Raw genomic sequence first — 26194 nt, 5'->3', positions numbered from 1 at the left:
ACTTGAGGAGATTTATATCATAGATCACAATTTTTGGATAGTACAAAATTATGGTCTATGAGAATGTTGTATACTCAAGTCTTAAAGATACTTTACAAATGTTTCCTTATATCATAGGAGCTCGACCTTACTTAGGTTTGTTGTCTATTTTATCGTATCCTTAAACTAAGCCTATGTTCCATAATATAGTTTTGAGACATATATGGTATTGATTTATACACAGTCATTTTTTTTCTTTGAAATTGATATGATCTTCAAGACCATTTTTCTCTTTGTTTTCTTCGTATCTCTTATACCATGTTGAGAACTATGTAGGGCAACATGGTTAGGATGACGATTTCTTGTGACACTTCTTATCAATTCTTCTTTGTAGTTAGTATATTTTTATCATCAGGACAAATTCCAACAAATGAAGATCATAAGCATAGTAAGAGAACATAATATGTAGACACTTAGCAGGGGAAAAACCCCTCTTTGAGGGGAAAACCCAGTCAAACTCTTATTCGTCCACAAAAGATGTTCCACTTTTGTAATTAGATCACCTTTGAAGAACATTATGAACTCATATCTCCTCATATATCATTCTTGTGCTTAGAATTTCGGTTCTCAAGGTCTTTGTAATTCACATTCTTTAGAAGACATGACACATAAGGCCTAGAAAGATATTGTTAGTGCTTTTAACCTTGTCTAGGTGAATAACCTAAACATTGTAGTGTCTTTTCGAAATATACTCCAATTTTTAATCGTAAGACTTGAGGAGATTCATATCATATATCATAATTTTTGTATAGTACAAAATTATGATCTATGAGAATCTTGTATGCTCATGTCTTAAATATACTTTACAAATGTTTCCTTATATCATAGGAGCTTGGCCTTAACTAGGTTGGTTATCCATTTTATATGATCCTTAAACTAATCCTATCTTTCATAATATAGTTTTGAGACATATATGGTATTGATTTATACAGTCTTTTTTTTTTCTTTGAAACCCGCATGATCTTCAACACTATTTTTTTCTTTCCTTTCTTCTTATCTCTTATACCATGTTGAGAAATATTTAGGGAAAGATGGTTAGGATTTTATTAATTCTATTTTTCTAATTGAAACTTTCCTGTGATGCTTCTTATCAATTATTCTTTGTAGTTAGCATATTTTTATCATCAAGACAAATTCCAAACAATGAGGATCATAAGCATAATAGAAGAACCCCTATTCAAGGGGAAAACCAAGTCAAACTCTTATTAGTCCACAAAAGATGATCCACTTTTGTAATTAGATTACCTTTGGAAAACATTATGAGCTCATATCTCCTTATATATCATTCTTATGCTCAGAATTTTGGTTCTCAAGGTATTTGTAATTCACATTCTTCTTATGCTCACAATTTCGATTCTCAAGGTCTTTGTAATTCACATTCCTTAGAAGAGATGATAAACAAGGCTTAGAGAGATCTTCTTGGTGCCTTTATCCTTGTCGAGGTTAACAACCTAAATATTGTAGTGTCTTTCTGCATTGTACTCCAATTTTTAACCATAGGACTTGAGGATATTCATATCATAGATCAGAGGTTTTACAAGAGTTTCCTTATATCGTAGGAGCTTGGCCTTACTTAGGTTGGTTGTCTATTTTATCAGATTCTTAAACTAATCCAAGGTTTCATAATATAGTCTTGAGACATATATGGTATTTATTTATACACAGTCCTTTTTTTTCTTTAAAACCCATATGATCTTCAAGAGTCTTTTTTTCTTTTTTTTCTTCTTATCTCTTCTACCATGTTGGGAAACATTTAGGGAAACATGGTTAGGATTTTATTAATTCTATTTCTCTAATTGACACTTTCTTGTGATGCTTATTATTAATTTTTCTTTGTAGTTAGTATATTTCTGTCATCAAGACAAATTCCAAATAATGAAGATCATAATCATAACAGGAGAACATAAGATGTAGACACTTAGCCAGGGAAAAACCCCTCTTTGAGGGGAAAACCTAGTCAAACTCTTATTAGTCCACAAAATATGGTCCACTTTTTTAATTACATCACCTTTGAAGAACATTATGAACTCATATCTCCTCATATATCATTCTTATGCTTAGAATTTTGGTTCTCAAGGTCTTTGTAATTGAAATTCTTCTTATGCTCACGATTTTGATTCTCCAGGTCTTTGTAATTAAGATTCTTTAGAATAGATGAGACACAAGGCCTAGAGAGATCTTCTTGGTGCCTTTATTCTTGTCCAGGTAAACAACCTAAATATTGTAGTGTCTTTCTACAATATACTCCAATTTTTAACCATAAGACTTGAGGAGATTCAGATCATAGATCATAATTTCTGGATAGTACAAACTTACGATCTATGAGAATGTTGTATGCTCAGGTCTCAAAGATACTTTACAAATGTTTCCTTATATCATAGCAGCTTGGCATTACCTAGGTTGGTTGTCCATTTTATCAAATCCTTAAACTAATCCTAGGTTTCATAATATAGTTTTGAGACATATATGGTCTTGATTTATACATAGTCTTTTTTTTTCTTTGAAACCTATATAATCTTCAACATTTTTTTTCTTCGTTTTCTTCTTATCTCTTATACCATGTTGAGAAATATTTAGGGCAAAATGGTTAGGATTTTATTAATTCTATTTTTCTAATTGACACTTTCTTGTGATGCTTGTTATCAATTCTTCTTTGTAGTTGGTGTATTTTTATCATCAAGACAAATTCCAAAAAATGAAGATCATAAACATAACAAGAGAACACAAGATGTAAACACTTAGCCAAGGAAAAACCCCTCTTTGAGGGGAAAACCCAGTCAAACTCCTATTAGTCCCCAAAAGATGTTCCACTTTTATAATTAGATCAACTTTGAAGAACATTATGAACTCATATCTCCTTATATATCATTCTTATGCTCAGAATTTCGGTTCTGAGGGTCTTTGTAATTCACATTCTTCTTATCCTCACAATTTTGGTTCTCAAGGTCTTTGTAATTCACATTCCTTAGAAGAGATGATAGATAATGCCTAGAGAGATCTTCTTGGTGCCTTTATTCTTGTCTAGGTTAACAACCTAAGTTTTATTGTGTCTTTGTGAAATGTACTCCAATTTTTTACCATAATACTTGACAAGATTCTCTTCATAGATCACAATTTTTGGATAGTACATAATTATGATCTATGAGAATGTTGTATGCTCAGGTCTTAAAGATACTTTACAAAATTTGCCTTATTTCATAGGAGCTCGACCTTACTTAGGTATTTTGAATCAGTGATCGGAGAATCCACAGTTTGAACATCTTTATACCAACGTTTCAAATCCCAAGTGGGATCCATCATCAGGGTTGAAGAATGATGATACAAGAAGAGCAATAAGGCAGAATAAATACTAATGAGGAAGAAGATTAAGGAAGAACATAGAGTCGGCTAGAATTTTTAATTTATTTTATATATTTTTATTTTTATTTTATTCATATCAATTATTATAAATAATTAATATTTATAATAAATTAATTATTATAAATAAATAATTAATTAATATTAATAATGTTTTATTGTTATACAAATTAATTATTATAAATAATTAATATCTACAATAAATTAATTATTATAAATAATTAATAATAATAATATTTTATTGTTATTCATATTAATTATTAAACATAATTAATATTTATTTATAATTAATATATTAATTACTAAAATTAATATAAAACTAAAACAATAATAATCAATTATTATATAATAAATAATTAATTAATATTGTAAAATAAATAATTAATTATTATTGTATATTAATAATTAAATATTATAATAATAATAAATTAATTAATATAATAATTAATATATTAATTAATATAATTATTATATAAAGTAAATTAATACATTTAAATCATATTAGTAATTATAAATGATTAGGTTTATAGGTGACTAATATAATAATTAACTAAATAATATGTTTAAGTCATATTAACTAATTAATATAATAAATCAAATTAATAATTAATATTTATAGCTAACTAATAATTCAATTATTAATTGATATAATAGTTAATAAATAAATTAATATAATAATGATCAATCTTTATATAATAATTAATTAATTATTCTTATATAATGATAATTAAATAAATATTATAATAATTAATTAGTTAGTTAATGTATTAATTAATATTATAATTATTAAATAAATTAAATTATAGGGGATTAGTATTTATAGATGACTAATATAATGATGATGATGATGATGATGGTTGTTAACGTCCACTGAGACCAAATAATGATCTATCGGACCTAAAAAGACAAATTATTTATTTTGATTTAAGATTTTATTCCGATGCTCAAAAAGCTTGGAGAGAAGCCTCCCGAGCTCACTATAATTTTGGCATTGCAAAAGGCTAGAAAGGTCAGTATTGTAACAAAGGTTGTGAAATTGAGATCTAATGTGGTTGTATGCGGGGCACTCTAAGAGGGAGTGGTTTTCATCCTCGATGCTCTTATTCTCACAAATATGGTAGATCCTTTCCATCCATGGCGTTTTAGGAACTACCCAGCGGCCAGTCTCACTATGGAGCTCATGAGAATTCGTTCTAATCTTTGCTATATTAATTTTCTTTTTTGAGCTAGTTAGAATAGAGAGATACTTTTGATCTTCAAGGGTGGGGTTGATGACCTTCTTATAATAACTTAATTTTCTTTTAGACGCTAAATCTTTCTCACACCACAATTTTTCTTTGAACTTAGAAGTAACAATATCTTTAATGTTATTTATGTTTTGCAAAGCATCATTCTCATTGATCTCCCAATAGTTTAACCAGGCCTTTGTGTCCTTATGCCATCCTCGGTTAAGCCTTAGGTGATTTTGGCTGGAATTTAAAGCTAGCTTAGGAAGTCTATGATTGTCTATGTTATTGAGCTTGTGCTTGTACATCAGAAACCTGAGCATAACCAGGCTCTCAATAGAAGAAAGACCCGCTTCTATAAGGAGAATAGGATAGGGTGTATTACTTTTAATTTTCAGGTTATAAGTTATAAAACGCTTCTGGATTTGCTCAATCTTCCTCCATGATTCTCTGGAGATGCTGCAGCCCCAAACTTCACAGCCATATAAGATAACAGGAGTGACTAAAGTTTCAAAGAGGAACTTCTTTTTATCCCACATTACGAGGTTAGCTGTTTTACAGTTATTTTCAAGACCAAAATAAGCTTTCCATCCCTAAATATTATTATTTAGTTAATAATAATTAACTAAATAATATTTTTAATCCTATTAAATTAATTAATATATTAAATCAAATTAATAATTAATATTTATAGCTAACTAATATAATTTATTCAAAAATTAATTAATATAATAGCTAATCAATAAATTAATATAATATTAATATAAGACTAATCAATTGTTATATAATAATTAATTAATATATAATGATAATTAAATAAATATTATAATAATTAATTAATATATTAATTAATATAATAATTATTAAATAAATTAAATTGAATTAATATATTTAAATTATATTAGTAATTATAAATAGTTAATATTTATAGTTAACTAATATAATAAAAATATATTAATTAAATTATTTTAGAACTCTAATGATGAAAAAATAGAATAAGAAAAGGAGAGGGGACAACATACCAAAGGGATGCATTACCTGGGGATGGGTTGGCGACTTTTAATTTCTTTGATCAAGGGGAGCCAGCTTCCGCTAATTTCCATACCATTGTCTCTGTTCAGATTCTGAGGATGCTTAATAATCTCAAGAGCTTCTCTGATCTTTCGTCTTTGATGATGTTCCTCTCTTGAGGAGATTAGTATGTATTCTGCCTTATTGCTCTTCTTGTATCATCATTCTTCAACCCTGATGATGGATCCCACTTGAAACGTTGGTATAAAGATGTTCAAACTGTGGATTCTCCGATCACTGATTCAAAAGACACAAACCACAGATCTCTTAAATCCTTACTTAGGTATGTTGTCTATTTTATCAGATCCTTAAACTAATCCTTAGTTTCATAATATAGTTTTGAGACATATATGGTATTGATTTATGCACAGTGTTTTTTTTTTAACAAATTTCAACCCCCACTCTAGTTATCAGTTTTCCTTATCGCTGCATTCATTTAGTTTTAAATCGAAGCATGATAAAAATTATAAAAATCTAGAAATGACAATATTTTTCTAAAAACACAAATTTAGATATTTCACAACCGCTGAAATTGCAGAAATAAAACACAGCAAAATTATGACAACAACACAGAGAAGTTAACAAACAGATTTTTGGTGAATGTGACCCTCAAACCCCCTACAACTATTGGGGAAAACTAGTTTGAGAGTTGTTCTTTATTTCTGAAAATTCTTTTACAAAGAAACTAAAATACATAGTAAAAATTGCAGCAACCACAAATTACAACTATCTTTATTTTCATGCTTGAACTCTGGCTTGAAAATCGTGCCAATCAGCAAACATCCAAGACAAAAAAAAATCTTGCAATAAAACAACATTAAATGTTGTACGACCTGCCTCAAAAATTGTGCCCAAAACCTGCTGTAAGAACTGTATGGATTTTAGTAGTACGTTTATCTCAAAAATCATACCTAAAACCTGCCTCGAAATTTGTGCCCTTGTTGTTGCCCCTCTTCGTCGATTTCTATGCCTTTATCCTATTGTATTTTTTTCATTGGAATGCGTGCCAATAAATGATGCTGCCCAGATTTGCTGAAATGACTTCTTGCTCCTCTCTTTCACTTCCTCATGGCTCAGAGATTTTCTCCTTGCTCTCTCCTCTCTTTCTCTCAAATGCTCACAAAAGAACAAATTGATATTTTTCTCTTCTCTTCTCATTTTACTCTCTAAATGACCCTTTAAGTTACCCTAAGATCTAATGGCTGAGATTCATTATTATTTCTAGGGATGAGATTCAATGTGCATTTAATTCTCACTTTCTATTATTTAACTCACACACTTAAATAAAGACCCACTTAGCCTTTTATTTCCGTAGTCACTTTTTCACTTTCTAATTCTTGATTGACTTTAATAAAGTCACCTTTAAATTAGAACATAACTTTACTTTACCAGTTATAAAGTCACTTTAGGAGAAAAGTATAAATAAATTTGGACACCTTTCTGGTGGGCTCCAATATTGTAGCAATAATGCTACAACTCCTGGGGCTTCCTATCTCTAATTTTATCAACCCGATAGTTCGTACAAACTTGGAAGCGACGGTGCTGTATGCACAAGTACTAGCTCTTGTCGCAGTTGTCACTTGGTCAGCTGGCACAAGTCCGCTAGGGCTCAAGCCAACTTCTATATTCTCTCAGAAGAAGCTTTCTAAATGATGGAAGAAGGCTATCTCAAGGGAAATTGATCTACTTTTCAAAAATGAACTGAAAGCCAACCAAAGCATGGAAACCCTAGTAAACCCTAATCTGACTAGTTTAACCTCTATGGTGCAATAGTGAGAGTGCAAATGTCTACAAATGATGCCATTACTTCTAATGATGTGAAATGCATGAACTCAAACTACTTCTATGAAAAAGAACATTGTTTTTGTATTTTTGCTTAAGTGGATGGAGTGATTATGAATTTGTTTCTTATTAGGGTTTGGCTGTGCAGAGGTGGTGTGAAGGGAGAGAAAGCTTGGGAAAGGTCAGGATGGCTAGGAGAGGTCCCAGAGGGTCCCTAGCATCAGTCCACAGAAGTCTACAACGTTCAAATGCTCGGCAACCAAGTTTGCAGGCTTCTACAGGATGTCTGCAGGGGATCCTACAGGAAACTAAGGAATTCTACAGGAAATCTGCTAACTTCTACAGGATGTGCTGTAAGTGGAAGTTTTGTGTGATGGTGAAGTGATGGAACAGTATGGGTGGATAGTTAAGGTGGAGATGGAGCTTGTGATGACTTACGGGCAGAGAAACAGGATGGAGAAAGAGTGCACGAAGTGGTTGGTGGATAGAAGGATGGGATCAACGAAAGCTCAAAAAGATTAAGCTACGTGGGCAATGGAAGAGTTGGAAGGTGAACGAGCTGAACAGAGGTCGAGTAGGTGGCTTGAGGAGAGGTTAAGAAGAAGAAGAAGGAAGTAGAATGATATGGAGCAGTGTAAATAAAACAAATGACTTATGTCTTGCACCAAAAAAGAGAATTCATTAACCAGTGCTACATGTGCTATTAAACCAATGAACAACGATGTAAATCATGAAGAAAAGTCGTGCATGGAATTGTAATGACGAAGTATGGCTCAAGAGCAAAATGCATGGAAGGGTCCACGATTAAACCGACTGTGTTGCAGCTTGCATAAAAGTAGAAAAGACTGCGTTTTTTTGGTGGTTGGTATAGACTGCACCCCAATCCCTAAACAAAGATGGCAGTGGAGGAACTAACAACCTTTTCTTGGAGCTCCAGTGGATTACAAACCTCCTATCTGAATCTAAGCAGCTGAAAGTAATTTAATCATAAGCTAATCGTACTCAATCTTATTAAAGAAATCAAATCAGCAACTTGTGTTCTTTGAAATGCATATCAAAACAAGGAAACAAAATGCTGGAAAGAAAGGTAAATAACACTACAAGAAGAGGAGATCTATTGCTCTCAGGTTGGGCCCTAACCTGAGAACTATAGCTCCCTTAAAAGCTCAGAATAAGATCCAAATCTGCTTGCCTTTATTCACAATCAAAAGTCTAATGTCATGCCAAAACTGGCTTACAAAAACAAACACCGAGCTATGCTCAAAAATTACAATATCAGTACAAAAGTTCAAAAAGCTCCTAACAAAGGCTACAGCCTCCATATTTATAAAAAATGAAGATCAAGTTGGCTTCCTCCATTCGTGGAGCTTGGCTGTCCAACTGAAAGTCAAACTGCTGCAAAACTGTTGATCCTGTAGAACGTGTTGGTTGCCTTTAAGCTCGGTGGGGAGAGCTGTTAGAGCTCAGAGTTAAGGTGAAAATCACGAGGAGGGTCATCAAGACTGTGGACAACCTCCCTATGAACCCGCAATGTCACCTTTGCTGTCTCCTTGTCTCCTTTTGCGTTGTCTTTTGCTCTCTTTAATGCCAAAAACCTGAAATCATCATGTATTAGTCACATAGATATAATGCCTGCCCTTCTTCCTACAAACAACACGAATATACTAAGAAATGAATGCATGAGTGGTAAAAGATGAATGTTTGAGCAAGGTAAGTAGGCCAATATTAGCCCAAATTGTACCAAAAATTGGGGCTCATCGTCACCCCCCAGCTAAACTATTTGCTCATCCTTGAGCAACTTTGCTCCAACTCCTTGTCTTTGGCCGAGAACTAAGGCCCGGAGCATGCTCTTCCTTTCCTGTTCTTGGTGGTCCTGCCTTTTCTGCCCCTGGCGGTGACGAGGGTGGCGCTTCCTCCCCCTTTCCTGTTTCCTTGAGCCGGGCTTAGGAAGCCGATTGGCCTATCCTTCCTGTCCAGGAAGTTATTTTTGGGCTTCCCCTCTCGGGGGTGACCGATGTTTTAGAGGGGGAGCTTTTACTGGGTGAAGTAGGGACACCCCCTTAAATGGTTTGGCTACTGGGTGGAGGCTGCGGCTTGCCCGTGTTTATTCTCTTACTTCTCGTGGCTTCAAAAGGTAGAGGGATCTCCCTCACTCTCTTCTCCTTCGGCTTTGGAGGTGTACTGAGGGCGGCCAGCGCAGCTGCTGCCTCCTTTTCGAGAATACCAGCCTTCTCTTTCTTGCATTTTGCTTTCTCAGAGCTCCTTGTAGAGGGCCCCTTCTTTTCAGATTTCGGGCTTCCTGTAGAAGACCCTGCTTTGCCCACTTCCGGGCCTTCTGTAGAAGATCCTTTCGTTACCAATTTTGGGCTTCCTGTAGAAGACCCTGCTTTGCCCACTTCTGGGCCTTCTATAGAAGATCCTTTATTTACCAATTTTGGGCTTCCTGTAGAAGACCCTGTTTTAGCCACTCTCGGGCTTCCTGTAGAAGCCCCTACTTTGGTAATTTTCGGGCTTCCTGTAGAAGCCTCTTTTTCAATGATTTTTGGGCTTCCTGTAGAAGCCCCTTTTGCCAATTTCGGGCTTCCTGTAGAAGCCCTTGTCTCTGTTTTCGGGCTTCCTGTACAAGCCTGTTTCTACTTTCCTGTAGACACGGGTGTCACCACCTTTTATTGCTTTGCTGCATGGGTTTTGCTTTTTGCTTTGGTTGCAGGTGCTGATGAGGTACTTGGGCTGATGTGGACCGCCTCAACTTTGTCCGTTCTGCTCTTCAACCGCTTTTCTCTTGCTGACAAGATGGGTGTGCCACCTTTTTCTTTGTCATCCTTTTCCTCATGCTTCTTCTTTTGTTCTTTCTTCTGCACTGTGGTCGGGGTCTTCTGGCCTTTTTATCTCTTTCCCTCGGCCACTGCTTCTTGTTCCTCACTGCTGGAGGAACCCGTTTCTTCAATCAACATTTTTATGTCTCCATCTCTTGTCAAATTCCGGAATTATTCCCATGAGAGGGGAACCTTATGTGAATGAAGCGCATCCTCCACAAGAAGTTTGATCAACCCATGGTGGGCTATCTGATCTGGTATGCCCTCTTTTAATTTTGTGGCACACTCAATTAGAGACTGCAACAGGAAATAAGGAATGCTCAGTTTTTGTTCTACAGGAAGATCAATCCGGTGCCTCAATTCAGTGAGCAACCGAAAGTGATATGCATACACGATGCTAAAACGGCTTTCACAAGTTATATACTTCATGATTTGCAGGCTGACTTCATTCCATGGTGGCAGCAAGCTGGTTCTTCGCACCCCATTTTTGTCCTCCGAAAATTCCTCCTCAGGTGGAAAGAATTCTTTCTTGGCTTGCTGGCTCAACTTTCTTTCTTCCTTATCCCATGGCAAACCTATCGGAAGTTCAGTAATCCGACTGATATATTGCGGGGTGAGCTTGAGGCATAGACCTCTGAAGTTCACTGTGGCCAGTGTCTTGGATTTCAGCTTCAGAGCCTGCAAAAATTCTTCTGCCACTTCATCATCGTACCCCTGCAATTTGTCACAAAAAGATATCCATTGAACCCATGTGAAAAGCTCTACCACTTCCTCGTTTTCCCTTAATTTGGTTGAATCAGTGGGTTCTCGTCTTATAAACCCACCCAGCATGATAAAACAGTTTTCTTAACCAGAGGTGGTGATTGTGGAAGAGATTTTGGTTTACTGAGACAGAGCGTAGAATGTCATGCACATAACCCACAAAACTTATTCCTGAGGAACTTAACACAGTTTAATTACTCAACATCCTGTAGAATGACAGTATAGGCACAGCAGACAACAATTTCACCATTTTTCTATGACCCGACTATGGACGACAATTCTGCCACCTTTAATAACCAGTTGCATGAAGAGTTCAGGGTTACCTCTTTAATTGGCCACCTTTTTACGTGAGGCACCCGCTTTCCTGTAGAAAACTGTGTTCCTGTAGAATGACAGTGTTCCTGTAGAATGCAGCGCGCGATTTTCGGGAGAGACTATAGTCGGTCTGCGCCTTGGGTGTGCTTCTCAATCGCTCTGATAGCCAAAGGCTCGGCGTATCACACTGCAGAAGGATCAGGATAGCCGCTCGAGTTCAAACCGGTGGTTGATAAATGCATGAATGCAATCTAGCCAATTAGATTTTGAATTCGGCGGAATCCGTGGCACGGGGGTGAGCTGTCCCCGCCAGACCATTGGGTGACGTCACCCCATCATTCAACTGCGCGTTCACTTGCTGCCGCATCAATTCCCGCAGATCTTCCGCCGCCTCTTCAGTTAAACTCATTTTCTTGACGGGATTTCTCTCACGTGCGAGCTGCTATTCTTTTTGTCATGGCCGCCACCCTCTCATCCAACTAGACCATTAACTAGCCGACGTGGCCGGCCAAATGGCCATACGGCCGCTCAACCCATTCACCTTTACACTTAGCAATCAATCAAAGTAACATTCATGCAGTCTGATGGAAGGAAGGGTCGAGACACTTACCTACGCGGTTGCACACGATGTTTCGGCTCTTTGGACGTTGATGAGTCGATTTACCTACTGCTGGCGAACTTACACAGGCCCGGAGGTCCATGTTCACAAGCTGTCGTCGATGGATGGGATGCTTCAGTTGCATGCGCCCACGTTTCATTGCATATGGCCTGCGCTGTGAATGGTATCCACTCTAGCAGGCTTAACTGTTACAGGACTCCCGCGGGATGTCTTGGAACCGTTTTTCCTCCTTGGGTGCATGCTGCACGACGATGGATGGCCTCACGATCATGCTCCCGGAGCTTCTGGCTGACTGTGATGAATATGGTGTGAGATCTCTAGCGCTTTTTCCATTTACAATTTTCTTTTTCTCGAGACTCATCGATCTGCTTTGCTGGTGCAGGTAACGTTGTTGCATGTCGACAAGGATGGTGGAACAAGATAACAGCAATGTGCATGGTTGACAACAGTGGCGTGCATGCGTCCAAACCGATCCTTAGCCGTTAGATCTCCTCATGAAATGAATTCTGGCCCGTTCTGAGCTTCTACAGGAAGCTTCCTGTAGAAATACAACGCTTCCTGTAGAAAGGATGCGTTCTTGTAGAGAATCTGCACCTTCCTGTAGAAGATCTGCATCTTCCTATAGAAACTTTGCATTTTCCTGTAGAAAATCTGCGTCTTCCTGTAGAAGACTCAAGCTGTAATAAAATTGCACATACCTTGGAGAAAATGAGGATTCTTGGAGGAGGTGCTGGTGAGGTGTCCTGGCTGCATGATGAGGACCCTTGGCTTTGAGTTGAGAGGCTTCCTCTCCTCCATAGAACACCTGCATGCAATTTTACATAATGAATCTGCTGACCTTGTTTTTCTTTTGTTTTTTGTTTTTTTTCTTTTTTCTCTCTCTTTTTTTTTTTTTGAAAGATAACAGGGGCGCCTCATTGAGGTTTTCACCCTTGCCATCTGCCTTAAGCGCCTCAAAGAGGTTTTCACTCAAGGATCTTTTTCCAATCTCTTTTTTTTTTCTGAAAAGACAATAGGGGCGCCTCAATGAGGTTTTCACCCCTACTACCTGCCTTGGGCGCCTTAGAAAGGTTTTCACCCAAGGACCTTTATTATTTTTTTGTTTTTGTTTTTGTTTTTTTTTTTTTAGATTCTTCAGGGTATGCCCAAAGCAGAGGCAGAACCCTTCTCTATGACCAACACTGCCTTCTCCATAGTTTTGATGAACTCTTGTCTTGAGGGAGGCTTCCTGTAGATCTTCAATCGATGCCCATTGACAAGCATGGGGATGGCTTCCTCATCAATGGTCCGAATAAGCATAGATCCATTGTCATGACATTTTTCCACTGAATATGGCCCTAGCCATCTGGTTCTCAGCTTCCCCTTGAAATCTTTGTATCTGGAGTCATACAACAAAGCCCAATCTCCCGGCTGAAATTGCTTGTCATGGAGATGTTGGTCATGCCACACCTTTCTCTGAAGTTGAACCACTTCTGAGTGAAGGAGGGCCTGCATTCGGTGCTCATCCAGGCCATTCAGCTGCAATAGCCTTTATTTTTGTGCATGGCTGAGATCTAGGTCTAGCTGAGCTGCCATCCTCAAAGTGTTGTATTCAAACTCAATGGATAGCAAAGCTTTCTTCCCATAGACCAGCTCATAAGGTGTGAAGCCGGTGGTGGTCTTCCAAGTGGTGTTGTAAGCCTATGTGGCTTCAGCCAGGCGATCTGCCCAGTCCTTTCTACTGCTGCTCACCACCTTAGTCAAGATCCCTTCTAATCCTCTATTGGTGACTTCCACCTGCCCATTTGCTTGAGGGTGATAGGGGGTGGAAGTCTTATGCTTGATCTTGTGATGAGCTAGTAGATCTTCAACCAGGTTGGAGGTGAACTGGCTCTCTTGATCGGTGACCAGCTCTCTTGGATAGCCAAACTTATAGAAGATGTTTTCTCTTAGGAACTCGGCCACCTTTTCTTCTGTTGCTGCTTTGATTGCTTTGGTCTCTGCCCACTTTGTCAAGTAGTCAGTGCACATAATTATGTAAGACCTTTGCCTCGAAGGAGGGTTGATTGGGCCCACAAAGTCCATACCCCACTTCTCAAATGGCTCAAGTGTCACCTGAGGTTGGAGAGGCATCTCATCCCTTTGGGTCAGTTTCCCCATTCTTTGGCATTGGTCACACTGGCTGACATATCTTCTGACATCTTGATGAAATGTGGGGCAATAGTAGCCTGCCTGCAGGATTTTGAAGGCAGTTCTCTTTGCTACAAAATGTCCTCCACAAGGCCCATCATGACAAGTGAGGAGGATATCAAAGACTTCCTCCTCCCTTACACAACGCCTTAGGATCTGATCGGGGCCAAGCTTGAACAGATTGCCCCCGACCCAAGTAAATGAGGCATTTTTTCTGATGATTCTGCTCTTCTCTCTGGAGGATAGGTGCGGAGGGAACTGTGCTGAAACAAGGTAGTTTGCTATATCAACAAACCATGGAGAGAGTACTGAAATAGCAAACAGATGTTCATCGGGCATCTGGTCATCCACCATTCCACCCTCATCTGCAGACAAATCCAATCTAGATAAAAAGTCAGCAACAACATTTTGTCTACCTGGTTTTTCAACAATGGTCAAATCAAACTACTGCAATAAAAGTAACCATCTAATAATACGAGCATTCACATCTGGTTTATTCATTAAGTATCTAATTGTAGCATGGTCTGTATGTACAAAGGTTTGATAGCCAGTAATATAATGTCGGAACTTGTTAAGTGCATGGACCACAGCCAAGAATTCTTTCTCGGTTACAGTGTAATTCAGCTCAGCTTTGGACAAGTTTTTGCTAACAAAGTAAATGGCATCTGGAAGCTTTCACTCAACTTGTCCTAAAGCTGCACCTATGGCTTTGTTCGAGGCATCAGTGTGGATGCGGAAAGGTAGGGCCCAGTTTGGACCTCTCAGGATTGGGGCTGACACCAACTTGTCCTTCAATTCATTTAAAGCCCTCTGACAATCATCAGTCCATTTAAACTCCACATATTTTGCCAACAGGCCAAACAATGGCGAGGCTAGCTTGCTGAAATCTTTAATGAATCTCCGGTAGTATCCTGCTAATCCAAAGAAACTCTGAACATCCCTTACCTTTTGAGGAGGTGGAACCTTCTTGATGAGAGCAATTTTGTTAGGATCCACCTACAACCCTTGGCAAGAAATGGTATGGCCTAGCACGGTCCCTTCAGTCATTAGGAATTCACATTTTTCAGGACTAAGGGACAAGTTCATCTCAATGCATTTGGTTAGGACTTTTCCCAGATTGGACAATGCTTCCTGGAAGTTGGCCCCATAAGGAGTAAAGTCATCCATATAGATTTCCACTGCATCATGGACCAGCTCCGAGAAGAAGCTTAAGACAGCTCTCTGGAAAGTAGCAGGAGCATTGCATAGCCCAAAGGGAAGGACTCGGTAGGCAAAGGTGCCCCAAGGACAAGTGAAGGTGGTCTTATCTTGGTCTTCCGGGCTGATTTGGATTTGGTTGTACCCGCTAAACCCATCCAGGAAAGAGAAGAACTTCTTTCCTGCTAGTCCATCCAACACTTGATCTATGAAAGGTAGAGGGAAATGGTCTTTCTTGGTAGCTTTTTTCAGTTCTCGGTAGTCCACACAGATTCTCCATTTCCCATTTTATTGGGAACCAACACCAAAGGGGACACCCATTCACTATCTGAGATGGCGTAGATGAATCCAGCATCCAACAGTTTTTGCAATTCGTCCATGACAATGTCCTTAAGGGCTGGATTCATTCTCCTCTGGGGTTGCCTAACCGGATTACAATCCTCTTTGATGTATATGTGATGGGTACAGGCCGAAGGATGGACTCCTTTCATCTCCTTATAGCTCCAAGCAAAAGCATCTAGGTGACTGGCCAACAGGCTACACAGCTCCTTTTCCTGGGAAGGAGATAGGGAGGAGCTGATCTTCAACGTTCTCTCAGGGCTGAACTCCACATTCTTGGCTCTGGGAGTGACAGGGTTGGTTGTGCAAAGATCCACTAAGGTGCTAGCTTGGGCATCCTCCACCAATTTCTCTAAGGATAGTGCACTGGAAGGTGGATTCTGGATCAAGGTCTCAATCAAGTCATCCTCGGTTGGGGGGTCCCTTCTAGTGGTCTCTAAGGTGCACAGAGGTGCTGAGTACACCTCGTCTTCCTCTCCTTCCTCTAACCAGAGTGGTAAGTCATTCTCTAAGGAGGGTTGGGCAGGAGGGTATAGGACTAGCTGTTTGGACATAGGACCATTTTTGATGGTCATATTTCCTGCACGGCAACTTATGTAAGCATGTGCAGTGGCTAACCAAGGCCTTCCCAAAATGAGAGGATATCCAGTAAGCTTTGCCTTGGGTTGCAGAACCAAGAAATCTGAAGGGTATTCCCAAGAGTCGATAAAGACCACGACATCCTCCAAAATCCCTTCGGGAGTCACAGTGGAGCGATCTGCTAATTGTAGTACTGTCGAGGTTTTCCTCAAGGAACCCTGGAGATTGAGTTTGAGCATGGTATCCCTGGTCATCACATTAATGGCAGCCCCTAGATCAATCAAAGTGTGAGGTATGATGGTGCCATTGATGTGGACATCTACTACAGGACTTCCAGGATCTAGGTACTTTGGGCAGATGACTTGTCCTAACATAAGGTCACACAGTTGTCCTATGACATTGATGGTTGAAGCATCTTTCTTCTGCCTGCCTGGGTGTTTGAAACACTTTTCCTTAACCAGTTTGTTGTATATTGGCACATCCTTGATGGCTTGGAGGAGTGGTATTTTTACACACAACTGCTTGAGCTCACCCAGAAGCTCATCCTCTTCTGGGTTGGGTTGTGTGGTGGCTGTCAGTCTCTCAGGAAAGGGTGGAATAGCCTTCGGTTCAATTTCCTGTTTATCTTCCTCATCCTCTGGGGGAGGAGGTTGGCGATCTGGTAGAGTCTTTCCAGATCGAAGATTGATCTCCTGGATCTCCACAGCATAGGTAGGGCATGAGGTTTCCCTAGTGTATACCTCCTGGGCCTGTCTATTGTTGGGGTTTGAGTTCGGTTGAGCAGGCATTTGAGGTTGCCTTGGAGGAGCAGGAGGTAATGGCTGAGGTTGAACTGGTGGTGGAGGCAAAATGGCGGGAGGAGTATTGTACTGGGGCCTCCACCCCGACTGAGGTGCATTCCACTGAGGCTGTGGCTGGGCATGTGAATGATATGAATGAGAAGTAGGTTGAGTAGGGTACTGAGGTGGATAAGACCATGGAGGAGGCATGGACCAGGAAGGATGAGCAGGGGGACCCCAGGAAGGCATAGGAGTCGATTGGTTGGGGCTGTAATAAGCTTGAGGTGCCCCTTGCATTCCCTGCTGATAAGGTCTAGATCCTTGTGGCATCCTTTGGTTGAGGTAATAGAGAGGTTCAGTGGGAGCTTCTATCCCTTGGTACATGGCTTTAAACCTAGGTAAGGTTGGACACTGATTTATGGGATGGTCCTCCTCACAAACGAAACATACTTCAACCAAATGCAATGGGCATTCGTTCTTAGGGTGTCTCCTTGTGCACCTAGGGCAGAAGAAAACCAAGGCTCTCTCAGCTTCTTCTTTCTTCTGCTGGATTCTGAATGTGTCCAGCTGCATGGCAATGGTCTGTCTCACCTCACTCTTGAGATCTTCTAATTGGTTTGCAAGCTCATGTTTGGAGAAAGGGACACTAGTTGAGAGGAGGTTTCCCCTACCTCGTTTCCGAGCTGCCCTGGAGTGGTTTCTAAACACAGTCTTGATGTCCTCATAAGGCAGTTGGTAAATGTCCCCCCCAGCTAACATGTGGAGGGTATCTAAGAGGTCTTAAGGGACTCCTCGGAGCAGGACCAACTTGAGGGATTCAGGGTCAAGTGTGCACCTGGCCCGCTTATAGCTATGTTGGAACCTCTCCTCATAATCCTCTAAGGACTCATCATTTCCCATGGTCATCCGAAAGATTTCTCCCTTGGTTTCCTTAGACCTACAATAATCCCTGTACTTGATATTGAAAGCTTGCTGCATCTGAGCGCAAGTGGTGATACTATTCCCAGGTAAACCCATGAACCAGCGTAATGCTGCATCCTTAAGAGTTGAAGGGAAGAGTTTCAGCTTTTGCTCATCTTCAGTATAGTCATAGGTTCTACAAAGGATAGCGAACTCAAACAGGAAGGTATCAGGATCTTCAGTAGTCAGTCCATGGAAGTGAGGTAAGGTAGAGGGGCTAATGTTCTTCATTTTCATCTCTCCACTGGTCTCTCGGATGGGGAAGGCACCTTCTATTCTCTCATCTTCTCTTCTATTGTCAGCCATAGCTGCAGATGGAGTGGTCTCTAACTCTTCTTCTACTATAGGATCTGTGTATATCTCGGGATGTTCACCTATAGGTTCTTCTGGGTCACTGTCACTAAAGAAGAGAGAAGGGTGACTCAGTCATGTGGTGGGGGTGTTGGGTAGGAATTTGTCTGATTTATCTCGGTTCCTATGAGGCATGAAATGGAAGAGACTTTCTTTTTTGATTGTTTTTGTTTTTTTTTCCTTTGGTACCTGCAAAACTGAAACAGATTGATCTACAACTAACTATAAAGATGCAGAATTAAACTGAAAGCAGGAAAGAACTAATCTACTTTTCTCAAATGAAATTGTAGGAATGGAAACTAGTCTACGCTTGCAAAAATGAAATGCTAATCTATGAAAGCAGGAAATGTCTATGCTACCTTTGCAGAATGGAAATTAAACAAACTACTTAGCAGAAGGCACGAGTAAGGAAATAGAAGAAAAACAACAATTACTAATACTCTGACGCTTCCCCGGCAACGACGCCAAAAAGATGGTGGGCTCAAGTATTGTAGCAATAATGCTACAACTCCTGGGGCTTCCTATCTCTAATTTTATCAACCCGGTAGTTCGTACAAACTTGGAAGCGACGGTGCTGTATGCACAAGTACTAGCTCTTGTCGCAACTGTCACTTGGTCAGCTGGCACAAGTCCGCTAGGGCTCAAGCCAACTTCTATATGCTCTCAGAAGAAGCTTTCTAAATGATGGACGAAGGCTATCTCAAGGGAAATTGATCTACTTTGCAAAAATGAACTGAAAGCCAACCAAAGCATGGAAACCCTAGTAAACCCTAATCTGACTACTTTAACCTCTATGGTGCAATAGTGAGAGTGCAAATGTCTACAAATGATGCCATTACTTCTAATGATGTGAAATGCATGAACTCAAACTACTTCTATGAAAATGAACATGGTTTTTGTATTTTTTCTTAAGTGGATGGAGTGATTATGAATTTGTTTCTTATTAGGGTTTGGCTGTGCAGAGGTGGTGCGAAGGGAGAGAAAGCTTGGGAAAGGTTAGGATGGCTAGGAGAGGTCCCAGAGGGTCCCTAGCATCAGATCACAGAAGTCTACAACGTTCAGATGCTCGGCAACCAAGTTTGCAGGCTTCTACAGGATGTCTGCAGGGGATCCTACAGGAAACTAAGGAATTCTATAGGAAATCTGCTAAGTTCTACAGGATGTGTTGTAAGTGGAAGTTTTGTGTGATGGTGAAGTGATGGAAATGTATGGGTGGATAGGTAAGGTGGAGGTGGAGCTTGTGATGACTCAGGTACAGAGAAACAGGATGGAGAAAGAGTGCACGAAGTGGTTGGTGGATAGAAGGATGGGATCAACGAAAGGTCAAAAATATGAAGCTACGTGGGCAATGGAAGAGTTGGAAGGTGAACGAGCTGAACAGAGGTCGATTAGGTGGCTTGAGGAGAGGTTAAGAAGAAGAAGAAGGAAGTAGAATGATATGGAGCAGTGTAAATAAAACAAATGACTTATGTCTTGCACCAAAAATGAGAATTCATTAAACAGTGCTACCTGTGCTATTAAACCAATGAACAACGATGTAAATCATGAAGAAAAGTCGTGCATGGAATTGTAATGATGAAGTATGGCTCAAGAGAAAAATGCATGGAAGGATCCACGATTAAACCGACTGTGTTGCAGCTTGCGTAAAAGTAGAAAAGACTGTGTTTTTTTGGTGGTTGGTATAGACTGCACCCCAATCACTAAACAGAGATGGTAGTGGAGGCACTAACAACCTTTTCTTGGAGATCCAGTGGATTACAAACCTCCTATCCGAATCTAAGTAGCTGAAAGTAATTTAACCATAAGCTAATCCTACTCAATCTTATTAAAGAAATCAAATCAGCAACCTGTGTTCTTTGAAATGCATATCAAAACAAGGAAACAAACTGCTGGAAAGAAAGGTAAATAACACTACAAGAAGAGGAGATCTATTGCTCTCAGGTTGGGCCCTAACCTGAGAGCTATAGCTCCCTTAAAAGCTCAGAATTAGATCCAAATCTGCTTGCCTTTTTTCACAGTCAAAAGTCTAATGTCATGCCAAAACTGGCTTACAAAAACAAACACCTAGCTATGCTCAAAAATTACAATATCAATCGAAAAGTTCAAAAAGCTCCTAACAAAGGCTATGGCCTTCATATTTATACAAAATCAAGATCAAGCTGGCTTCCTTCATTCGTGGAGCTTGGTTGTCCAACTGAAAGTCAAACTGCTGCAAAACTGCTGATCCTGTAGAACGTGTTGGCTGCCTTTAAGCTCGGTGGGGAGAGTTGTTAGAGCTCGCAGTTAAGGTGAAAATCATGAGGAGGGTCATCAAGACTGTGGAAAACCTCCCTATGAACCCGCAATGTCACCTTTGTTGTCTCCTTGTCTCCTTTTGCATGGTCTTTTTCTCTCTTTAATGCCAAGAACCTGAAATCATCATGTATTAGTCACATAGATATAATGCCTGCCCTTCTTCCTACAAACAACACGAATATACTAAGAAATGAATGCATAAGTGGTAAAAGATGAATGGTTGAGCAAGGTAAGTAGGCCAATATGAGCCCAAATTGTACCAAAAATTGGGGCTCAGCATCACCCCCCAGCTAAACTATTTGCTCATCCTTGAGCAACTTTGCTCCAACTCCTTGTCCTTGGCCGAGAACTAGGGCCCGGAGCATGCTCTTCCTTTCCTGTTCTTGGTGGTCCTGCCTTTTCTGCCCCTGGCGGTGATGAGGGTGGCGCTTCCTCCCCCTTTCCTATTTCCTTGAGCCAGGCTTCGGAAGCCGATTGGCCTATCCTTCGTGTCCAGGAAGTTATTTTTGGGCTTCCCCTCTCGGGGGTGGCCGATGTTTTAGAGGGGGATCTTTTACTGGGTGAAGTAGGGACACCCCCTGAAATGGCTTGGCTACTGGGTGGAGGCTGCGGCTTGCCCGTGTTTATTCTCTTACTTCTCCTGGCTTCAAAAGGTAGAGGGATCTCCGTCTCTCTCTTCTCCTTCGGCTTTGGAGGTGTACTGAGGGCGGCCAGCGCAGCTGCTGCCTCCTTTTCGAGAATACCAGCCTTCTCTTTCTTGCGTTTTGCTTTCTCAGAGCTCCTTGTAGAGGGCCCCTTCTTTTCAAATTTCGGGCTTCCTATAGAAGACCCTGCTTTGCCCACTTCCGGGCCTTCTGTAGAAGATCCTTTCTTTACCAATTTTGGGCTTCCTGTAGAAGACCCTGCTTTGCCCACTTCCGGGCCTTCTGTAGAATATCCTTTCTTTACCAATTTTGGGCTTCCTGTAGAAGACCCTGTTTTAGCCACTCTCGGGCTTCCTGTAGAAGCCCCTGCTTTGGTAATTTTCGGACTTCCTGTAGAAGCCTCTTTTTCAATGATTTTCGGGCTTCCTGTAGAAGCCCCTTTTGCCAATTTTGGGCTTCCTGTAGAAGCCCTTGTCTCTGTTTTCGGGCTTCCTGTAGAAGCCTGTTTCTGCTTTCCTGTAGACACGGGTGTCACCACCTTTTCTTGCTTTGTTGCATGGGTTTTGCTTTTTGCTTTGGTTGCAGGTGCTGATGAGGTACTTGGGCTGATGTGGACCGCCTCAGCTTTGTCTGTTCTGCTCTTCAACCTCTTTTCTCTTGATGACAAGATGGGTATGCCACCTTTTTCTTTGTCATCATTTTCCTCATGCTTCTTCTTTTGTTCTTTCTTCTGCACTGTGGTCGGGGTCTTCTGGCCTTTTTCTCTCTTTCCCTCGGCCACTGCTTCTTGTTCCTCACTGCTGGAGGAACCCGTTTCTTCAATCAACATTTTTATGTCTCCAGCTCTTGTCAAATTCCGGAATGATTCCCATGAGAGGGGAACCTTATGTGAATGAAGCACATCCTCCACAAGAGGTTTGATCAACCCATGGTGGGCTATCTGATCTGGTATGCCCTCTTTTAATTTTGTGGCACACTCAATTAGAGACTGCAACAGGAAATAAGGAATGCTCAGTTTTTGTTCTATAGGAAGATCAATCCAGTGCCTCAATTCAGTGAGCAACCGAAAGTGATATGCATACACGATGCTAAAACGGCCTTCACAGGTTATATACTTCATGATTTGCAGGCTGACTTCATTCCATGGTGGCAGTAAGCTGGTTCTTCGCACCCCATTTTTGTCCTCCAAAAATTCCTCCTCAGGTGGAAAGAATTCTTTCTTGGCTTGCTGGCTCAACTTTCTTTCTTCCTTATCCCATGGCAAACCCATCGGAAGTTCAGTAATCCGACTGATGTATTGCGGGGTGAGCTTGAGGCTTAGACCTCTGAAGTTCAATGTGGCCAATGTCTTGGATTTCGGCTTCAGAGACTGCAAAAATTCTTCTGCCACTTCATCATCGTACCCCTGCAATTTGTCACAAAAAGATATCCATTGAACCCGTGTGAAGAGCTCTACCACTTCCTCGTTTTCCCTTAATTTGGTTGAATCAGTGGGTTCTCGTCTTATAAACCCACCCGGCATGATAAAACAGTTTTCTTAACCAGAGGTGGTGATTGCGGAAGAGATTTTGGTTTACTGAGACAGAGCGTAGAATGTCATGCACATAACCCACAAAACTTATTCCTAAGGAACTTAACACAGTTTAATTACTCAACATCCTGTAGAATGACAGTATAGGCACAGCAGACAACAATTTCACCATTTTTCTATGACCCGGCTGTGGACGACAATTCTGCCACCTTTAATAACCAGTTGCATGAAGAGTTCAAGGTTACCTCTTTAATTGGCCACCTTTTTACGTGAGGCACCCACTTTCCTGTAGAAATCTGCATTCCTGTAGAATGACAGCGTTCCTGTAGAATGCAGTGCGCGATTTTCGGGAGAGACTACAGTCGGTCTGCGCCTTGGGTGTGCTTCTCAATCGCTCTGATAGCCAAAGGCTCGACGTATCACACTGCAAAAGGATCAGGATAGCCGCTTGATTTCAAACCGGTGGTTGATAAATGCATGAATGCAATCTAGCCGATTAGATTTTGAATTCAGCTGAATCAGTGGCACGGGGGTGAGCTGTCCCCGCCAGACCGTTGGGTGACGTCACCCCATCATTCAACTGCGCGTTCACTTGCTGCCGCATCAATTCCCGCAGATCTGCCGCCGCCTCTTCGGTTAAACTCATTTTCTCGACGGGATTTCTCTCACGTGCGAGCTGCTATTGTTTTTTTCATGGCCGCCACCCTCTCATCCAACTAGACCTTTAACTGGCCGACGTGGTCGGCCAAATGGCCATACGGCCGCTCAACCCATTCACCTTTACACTTAGCAATCAATCAAAGTAACATTCATGCATTCTGATGGAAGGAAGGGTCGAGACACTTACCTGCGCGGCTGCACACGATGTTTCGGCTCTTTGGACGCTGATGAGTCGATTTACCTGCTGCTGGCGAACTTACACAGGCCCGGAGGTCCATGTTCACAAGCTACCGTCGATGGATGGGATGCTTCAGTTGCATGCGCCCACGTTTCATTGCATATGACCTGCGCTGTGAATGGTATCCACTCTAGTAGGCTTAATCGTTACAGGACTCCCGCGGGATGTCTTGGAACCGTTTTTCCTCCTTGGGTGCATGCTGCACGACGATGGATGGCCTCACGATCATGCTCCCAGAGCTTCTGGCTGACTGTGATGAATATGGTGTGAGATCTCTAGCGCTTTTTCCATTTACAATTTTCTTTTTCAAGAGACTCATCGATCTGCTTTGCTGGTGCAGGTAACGTTGTTGCATGTTGACAAGGATGGTGGAACAAGATAACAGCAATGTGCATGGTTGACAACAGTGGCGTGCATGCATCCAAACCGATCCTTAGCCGTTAGATCTCCTCATGAAATGAATTCTGGCTCGTTCTGAGCTTCTACCGGAAGCTTCCTGTAGAAATACAGTGCTTCCTGTAGAAAGGATGCGTTCCTGTAGAGAGTCTGCACCTTCCTGTAGAAGATCTGCATCTTCCTGTAGAAACTCTGCATTTTCCTGTAGAAAATCTGTGTCTTCCTGTAGAAGACTCAAGCTGTAATAAAATTGCACATACCTTGGAGAAAATGAGGATTCTTGGAGGAGGTGCTGGTGAGGTGTCCTGGCTGCATGATGAGGACCCTTGTCTTTGAGTTGAGAGACTTCCTCTCCTCCATAGAACACTGCATGCAATTTTACATAATGAATCTACTGACCTTGTTTTTCTTTTGTTTTTTTCTTTTTTCTTTTTTCTCCTTTTTTATTTTTTTTGAAAGATAACAGGGGCGCCTCATTGAGGTTTTCACCCTTGCCATCTGCCTTAAGCACCTCAGAGAGGTTTTCACTCAAGGATCTTTTTCCAATCTCTTTTTTTTTTTTTCTGAAAAGACAATAGGGGCGCCTCAATGAGTTTTTCACCCCTACTACCTGCCTTGGGCGCCTTAGAAAGGTTTTCACCCAAGGATCTTTATTATTTTTTTGTTTTGTTTTGTTTTTTTTTTTTTTTTTTTTTAAGATTCTTCAGGGTATGCCCAAAGCAGAGGCAGAACCCTTCTCTATGACCAACACTGCCTTCTCCATAGTTTTGATGAACTCTTGTCTTGAAGGAGGCTTCCTGTAGATCTTCAATCGATGCCCATTGACAAGCATGGGGATGGCTTCCTCATCAATGGTCCGAATAAGCACAGATCCATTGTCATGACATTTTTCCACTGAATATGGCCCTAGCCATCTGGTTCTCAGCTTCCCCTTGAAATCTTTGTATCTGGAGTCATACAACAAAGCCCAATCTCCCGGCTGAAATTGCTTGTCATGGAGATGTTGGTCATGCCACACCTTTCTCTGAAGTTGAACCACTTCTGAGTGAAGGAGGGCCTGCATTCGGTGGTCATCCAGGCCATTCAGCTGCAATAGCCTTTCTTGTTGTGCATGGCTGAGATCTAGGTCCAGCTGAGCTGCCATCCTCAAAGTGTTGTATTCAAACTCAATGGACAGCAAAGCTTTCTTCCCATAGACCAGCTCATAAGGTGTGAAGCCGGTGGTGGTCTTCCAAGTGGTTTTGTAAGCCCATGTGGCTTCAACCAGGCGATCTTCCCAGTCCTTTCTGCTGCTGCTCACCACCTTAGTCAAGATCCCTTCTAATGCTCTATTGGTGACTTCCTCCTGCCCATTTGCTTGAGGGTGATAGGGGGTGGAAGTCCTATGCTTGATCTTGTGATGAGCTAGTAGATCTTCAACCAGGTTGGAGTTGAACTGGCTCCCTTGATCGGTGACCAGCTCTCTTGGATAGCCAAACTTATAGAAGATGTTTTCTCTTAGGAACTCGGCCACCTTTTCTTTTGTTACTGCTTTGATTGCTTTGGTCTCTGCCCACTTTGTCAGGTAGTCAGTGCACACAATGATGTAAGACCTTTGCCTCGAAGGAGGGTTGATTGGGCCCACAAAGTCCATACCCCACTTCTCAAATGGCTCAAGAGTCACCTGAGGTTGGAGAGGCATCTCATCCCTTTGGGTCGGTTTCCCCATTCTTTTGCATTGGTCACAATGGCTGACATATCTTCTGACATCTTGATGAAGTGTGGGCCAATAGTAGCCTGCCTGCAGGATTTTGAAGGCAGTTCTCTTTGCTGCAAAATGTCCTCCAAAAGGCCCATCATGACAAGTGAGGAGGATATCAAAGACTTCCTCCTCCCTTACACAATGCCTTAGGATCTGATCGGGGCCAAGCTTGAACAGATTGCCCCCGATCCAAGTAAATGAGGCACTTTTTCTGATGATTCTGCTCTTCTCTCTGGAGGATAGGTGCGGAGGGAACTGTGCTGAAACAAGGTAGTTTTCTATATCAGCAAACCATGGAGAGAGTACTGAAATAGCAAACAGATGTTCA

The sequence above is a fragment of the Pinus tabuliformis genome, chromosome X (assembly GCF_031772625.1).
Source record: "Pinus tabuliformis cultivar Carrire ecotype Pingquan chromosome X, CPIR1, whole genome shotgun sequence".
Classification (NCBI taxonomy): Eukaryota; Viridiplantae; Streptophyta; class Pinopsida; order Pinales; family Pinaceae; genus Pinus; species Pinus tabuliformis.
This window is presented reverse-complemented; position numbering follows the sequence as displayed.